This window comes from Cornus florida, unplaced genomic scaffold (assembly GCF_030987335.1).
Source record: "Cornus florida cultivar Cherokee Brave unplaced genomic scaffold, ASM3098733v1 CherokeeBrave_3.0.0_Hap2_Chr04, whole genome shotgun sequence".
NCBI classification, from domain to species: domain Eukaryota; kingdom Viridiplantae; phylum Streptophyta; class Magnoliopsida; order Cornales; family Cornaceae; genus Cornus; species Cornus florida.
The window spans coordinates 3,035,237-3,042,124 of NW_026775574.1; the positions used below are offsets into that span (position 1 = coordinate 3,035,237).

A 6,888-nucleotide genomic window follows, 5' to 3' on the forward strand; every position below is an offset into this window, starting at 1 on the left:
TTTAAAACCTTTTCCTCAAAAGCAGAACCTCTAGAATTTCCTTGAGAATATGATTGGTTAGGAAAATGAGAATTAGCAAATTAATTTCCTTGTGAGTTATATGGTCTTGAACCTTGGGATCCTTGGTTTTGAAGTGGATGTGGAATGTATTTCCCTTGAAAACCGCCTTGGGAAGAGTTTGAGCCCTCCCCTTGGTTTTTCCAAGAAAAATTAGGATGATTCCTCCAACCGGGATTGTAATGATTACCATAAGGATTGTTCCCTTGGTTCACAAATGTTGCATTAACTTGCTCAATGGGTTCATTTTGAATTTGTCCATAAGGACAATTAGAAGTAGAATGAAGAACACTAGAACAAGTCATACATGATTCATTTTGAGCTCTAGGAGAAAGATTAGGAAAGGAAGACACTTGATTCGCCGAGTTTTGATTGATCAATTGATCAAATTTTTGAGATAAAGACTTCATCTCGGCGGTTATATCATTTGAGTGGTCAACTTGATGTAAGCCAACACTCTTCCTACCTTGAGAATTTTTACCATTCCTAGATGACAATGTTCTATGCAAAGAGTTTTCACTTATGCTCTCATAAAGACGCCACACGTCTTCCTCTTGCCGGTCTATATAAGAACCTCCCATTGAAGCATCAACCATGCCTTTATAATTGTCCGGTAAGCTTTCAAAGAAGAATTGGACCAATTGCCATTTAGGCATGTCATGGTGAGGACACTTCCTAAGCAATTCATTGAAGCGTTCCCATGCCTCGTGGAAAGTTTCTCCCTCCCCATGTGTGAATTCCCTAATGGCTGTTCTCATAGCATTGGTCTTCGAAACCGGATAGTACTTTTTCAAAAATTCTTGTTGCATTTCTGCCCAAGAAGTTATAGAAAAAGGCCTAAGGTTGTTGAACCAATACTTCGCCTTATCTTTAAGGGTGAATGGAAAAAGTTTCAACCTTAAAACTTCTTCCAGCATGTCCGTGTATCGAACGGTAGAACAAACTTCAAGAAACTCATCCAAATGCTTGTAAGGTTCTTCACTAGGAAGTCCATGAAAGTTAGGTAGCATTTGGATAGTTTGTGCTTTAATCTCATAATGGTGTGCTCTAAATGGTGGCAATTGAATGCATGTGGGTGCATTATACTCATTAGGCACGTAGTGATCTCTCAATGCGAGTGGTGGATTAGCAACTTGAGGTGCAACATGGACACCTTGGTTATATTGAGCTTGATTAATAATGGGGGGTTGTGGTGCATACATTGGCCTTGGAATTCCCATTGGAATTTGGCCTTGTTGTTGAGGAGGTTGATGAATGTATGGCCTAGGCATGCTTAATGGAACTTGCATATTATCATTTTGCACATTAGGGTGAAGGATGCCTTGTTGGTCTATGTGACCAAGGTCTTCAACATGATCATCATTGAGAGCATCCATTGGTAGATTGGTTCTATGTGAACTTCCTCTTCCCCTTGGATTCCTAATAGTGGATTCTAAATGCAAATCAAGAGGGACAAGAGTAGGTCTCAATGAACGACGACCATGCATGCACAATGCAACACGAATAAGCAACTTTCTCAACAATGCAATTAAACTTCACAACCACAATTTTCAAATGCAATGTATGTCAAATAAATGCCTCCACGTGGGCCCCCGATTTAACTAAGGAGGTTGAGTAAGAAGGTCTCACAATAGTCCTTTAGCACTTCAACTCCAAATTTAAAAGCTTAGCTTAGCAAAAAAATTTTAGCAACTCTTCATTTTAAGCATTTTTCCTTTGCTTTGCTTTGCTCCTTAGCTTGAAAGTTCTTTGCTAGCTCCTTGCTCAATGCACCTTGTTAATGAAGAACAAACTTAATAAGTAATCAAAAACAAAAAATAAAAAGAAAGTAAAGACACGATCAAAAGAGTACTAATCCTAATTGAATTTCACAATTCGACGTTGCCAATTTAAAATCCCCGGCAACGGCGCCAAAAACTGACGAGGTCGCGTTCCAATACGCCAAACTAAATGTAGTGAATGTGTGGTTCAAGAAAAGCCTTTTATGTCAAATTTAAATTTATAAAAACCACTACCAACACTACTACTAACGTAGCAAGAGTGAGTAGGGATCGTCCCAAGGGATTATACGTGTTGGAATTTCAACTTCGACTCTAGCGTACCAAATGATTGCAAAAGAGAATTGGGTTGGTTGATTACTTCTAAAAAAGAATTAATTAAAATGCATTAAGATAAAGAGTAAGTAAGAAAGAAAGGTCTTGGGGTGTAGAGATCACCACCAAACAATACTATTCCAAACCATAATCAAGTGACTAATGAGGGAAATGAATGTGTTGCGACAATGTTGTATGTGTAAAAGACATTCAATTAGTAAGGGTGACTCAACAAGTGCAAATTGTCTCAATCATCATGTGTGAGGCCACAATACATCTATTGGTAGAGGAATATATTGTCTAGACATCATGTGAAGAGAACAAAATATCAAATCAAGTCATTGAACCTTTCATTAAGCTCATAGTCCAAGCAATCCATAAGGATGACTTAGTTAAACATGCATTATCTAAACATCATGTGAGAGGCCACAATTTATCTATTGGGAGCGGAATAAATTGTCTAAACACATGTGAAAGATACAACATATCATAACTAGTCATTAATCCTTCATTAAGCTCACAATCCACATTCAACACAATATTAGAGGAATATGCCATTTGGACTCACAAGCATGGAACATCAAACATCAAGAGTAGATTGTCCTCCCATCTAACATTACACTACCACTACACTAAATCTACACTACTAGCATGAAAATAAAGCTATCTAGACTAGGGGAGAGGCACAAACCATCAAGAATAGGCATAAACCATCAAATGAACCAAAATAGCATTCATTAAGCATATCATCTTGATAATCTCTAGATCTATAGCATCAATACACATAGACATGCATCAAAAACACTAAATCTAGAGATAAGCACATGAATATCCTACTCTAGCATACATAGACATATGGGTAGATTAGAATAGTCAATTGGAAGCATTAAACCATACAAACCATGAAATAATCAAGATTTATATATACATGAATATCAAGATGTATCATACAACACTAATCCCTCAATAATACACAAGATTAGAGTATAGAAAGCATGCTTGGGGGTAACTCTAGCCCCAAGAGGATGTCTAGACACTCATGGTAGTGATGATCCAACCCTCAAGGGCTAACTCCATGGCTGTTCCTTGTTGGTGAAGATCTCCTCCAATGGTGCTCTAGCTTCCCTCCTTCCTCCTCTCCAAGGAGAGCCTCCAAGATGATTTTCAATGTGTGTCAAGAGACTCTAGACTCCCCTCCAAAAAGTGTATCATATTCCTTATATAGGTAGGTCAAATACACCATATGATGAGCTGTGGTCGTGCAAGGCATATTCTCCAATGATTGGGTGAAGGACGGAATAAATGAGCTGGACTTTAACTTTTTCTCGCTGGAGGAAGTTCGATCGATCGAACCTTAACTTGTATCGATCGAAGATGGGTTCGATCGATTGAACTGCATCTTGGATCGATCGAAGTGGTCTGACTCCTCCGGATAAGGACAAGGCTGAGATATTTCGAAGATATTTATGGGGAAAAGGACAAAAGTGGTTGGTAGGCGTACAACTGTGGATAAGATCAATCATTTGAATAGGACAAAATAGGGTTCGATCGATCGAAGGTGATGTTGGATCGATCGAACTTGGAATTTCAGCAAAGGCCAAGGTTGGATCTATCGAGAAGTACTGTGATCGATCATAGATGTTCGATCGATCGAACTCTAAGTTGGATCGATCGAACTTTTCAGCTGCACAACTTTGATTCCTTTTTGCTCCTTTCTTTCTCCACTTTGCTCCCTCCTTTAGTTTATCTCAGGATTGCTTCAATTAAGCTCTTATTTGGCTGAGTTAGCTCAATTTTGGGATTAGTGCCTGAAAATATAAATAACACGTAATAAGTCTAAAACGGTAAAGTAAGATAGATAAAGGTACTAGAATGCTTAAGCTTAACGGGTTTAAATGCGCACTTTTCAGTGCTCATCAATAGTTTCCAGAAGATTATTGGTATGGCACCATTTGAGGCATTGTACGGCCGACCGTGTCGATCGCCTGTTTGTTGGCTGGAGGTTGGAGAGAGCAGATTCTTGGGTCCTGAGTTCATTAAGGATACTTCTAAGAAGATTGCTCTTATTAGGGATCGCATGCGCACTGCTCAGAATAGGCAAAAGAGTTATGCTGATCGGCATACTCGTGCTTTGGAGTTTCAGGTTAGGGATCAGGTTTTACTCAAAGTGTCGCCTATGAAGGGTGTAATGTATTTTGGAAAGAAAAGGAAGTTGGCACCGCGGTTTGTTGGTCCATTTATGATTACGGACCGAGTTGGCACTGTTACTTATCGACTTGCACTTTCGAATAATTTGGATCGCATCCACAACGTGTTTTATGTTTCCATATTGCGAAAATTTCTGCGATATGAGGATCGGTATCAACATATCGACGCTGGGGAGATTGAGTTGTGGCCGGATGCAACTTATTTGGAGCCGCCGTGTCGTATTGTAGACCGACGAGATCAAATCCTTCGTAACAAGGTTTTCTCTTTAGTTCGTGAATGCCATGGAATGTCATCACAATGAGGCTGAGTTTACTTGGGAACGGGAAGATGTCATTCGCTCGCAGTTTCCTGGATTATGGGAAGAAAGTAAGAGCGAATTCCAAAGACGGAATTCCTTTTGTTACGGGGGAAGAATGTAATACCCCTAATTTAAAAGGATAGTCCTGGAATTTTATTGTTTTTATTTAATTGCATTTTTATTAAGTTAATTGTTTTAGTGCATGTTTATTTGTTTTTATCTGTTTAATTGCTTGTGTTGTTGAATTAATTGTTTATTTTAATTGGTTAGTTAAATTTTATTTTGATTTATTAATTGTATTTTGGTTTGTTTTTTTTATTATTATTATTAACTGGATTGTATTAATTATTTATGTGCTTAGGTGGCATTGTCTTTTTAAATGCAAATTAACTATTTTAAATTATTAGGGTTTTGTTTAAATTCATCGTGTTTGGGGTGGAGCCGACTTGTAGTTGGTTTAGGATTTAATTTAGGGTTTCAACTTAAGCTTATAAATACATACGTATACCTCTGCTAAGGGTTTTTGTAAACCCTATTCACCATATTCACGTACATAAAATACAGAGGGAATACAGAGAGCAACCAAGTGTGTTTTGTGTAACAAAATACTAAGAGAACTTTAAGAGATTAAGGGAGGGATTCAAGGAGGAGTTCTGAATTTAACTAAGAGTGGTAGAGGTTAATAACAACAATTGACGATGCCGGAGTTGATAGAGACGACGGTTAGAGATTTTAATCCAAAGTCTCAAAAAGCAAGTCTCTGCTCTATTCTATCCCTTTAATTTGTGTTCTGTGCATGTTTAGGAAGACTCCAGGGATTAAACTAAGTTTTAAATATATCTTGTATGCATGTTAATCAGTATTTAAAATTATTGAATTAATCTGTTTCTCAATTGTTTAAATTTTCAGTTTTGAATCCTACTGTCGTTGTTTTAAAAAATGTTGTTTAATTAAATTCTTGGTGGTATAATTTTGTCTTAAGATTAATCTAGAACTAGGATGGACCTTAAAACATGTAATAAAAGTTACCACAGAGGACTGGTACTCACAGGAATCGGAGAAGACGACGAAACGGACGAAGACTGCTAAGGGAAAGAGAGCAGGATCTTAAAATCCCTTAGAGCCGGCTCCTAGAAGGTTGGAGCCGGCTCTTGGATGTTGTGGAGCCAGCTCTAAAGAACCTAGAGCCAGCTCTGAAGGGAAAAGGGCAGGCTCTTTAATTTCTAGAGCCTGCTCTCTCTTAAAATGCCCAGATTTTGATTTTTAAGGTCTGTTTGGCTGAAGTTTGATTTTCTAAAATTATTTTCAAGCTACTGAAGGTTGTAATTTAATGTTTAAGACTTATAAAAGTGTTAGGAAGCAAGCTTACATTCAAATAATGAGGATGGAATTAATCTGAGTTTAAATAGAGAACTGGTAGGAGGATGGTTGGAGAATTAATTTTCTATTGTTTACTGTTTTTGGAATTTTAATTTCTCTGCAAAATCTTAAACTGCTATTCATGTTTTTGTTGTGATACAAGCGTATAGTAGTATAGTTAGATGTATACATGGATGGAATTAACTGATGGTTTAAACAAGATATAGATTGCATCAGTTAGGGTGTTGTTTGGAGAAGTAAATCGCATACTTTTGCTTTGTCAATTTAATGGACCGTAATGAGGATTCTAAGTCTTACATTGGATGCATAATTTTGTTAAATGCATGTTAAACTATATGTGTGCTTATTTTGGAATAAGTTAATAGTGAGTTTCTATTAACTGCATCAAGTTAATTTTGATTTGAGGAAACTAAATTAACAATCTTATTTCAGTAATATAAGGACTGTATTGTGATATCTAAATTTTTAAATTTGTTGCATAATTTGGTCATACATATAATGGACTGTATTTATGCTTATTTTGGAGTTTGGTTGATGGTTAATTGTTATTGATTTATCAACTATATTGGATGGAAGATGGTATGCACTGGTATGAGACGGTGGCATACTAGGTCGGTATTAGTTCAAACACTATAACTTACCTATACTGGATTGAGGGGTGGATTTACCATAAAGGTTCAGTCCTACTCATATATGTCATATCAACAATGAATTGAATGACCTACTCTGGATTGTGGACGGATTGTTATACATTTATCAGACCACTACTACAGATGGATGATATTTTGTATTAGGAGGAGTACGGACTTTTATATAATTATTATATGGTGCCGTGGTATGAGCTTGAGTCTT

At 37.0% G+C, this 6,888-nt stretch overlaps 1 non-coding gene across 1 annotated transcript; it reads left to right on the plus strand.

Annotated features, from left to right (window-relative positions):
• Nucleotides 1–711: 711 nt before the first annotated feature.
• On the plus strand, nt 712–813 carry LOC132305805 (small nucleolar RNA R71). Its single transcript, XR_009481698.1, has one exon. It is a non-coding gene; the product is annotated as a small nucleolar RNA R71 (small nucleolar RNA).
• Nucleotides 814–6,888: the final 6,075 nt, after the last annotated feature.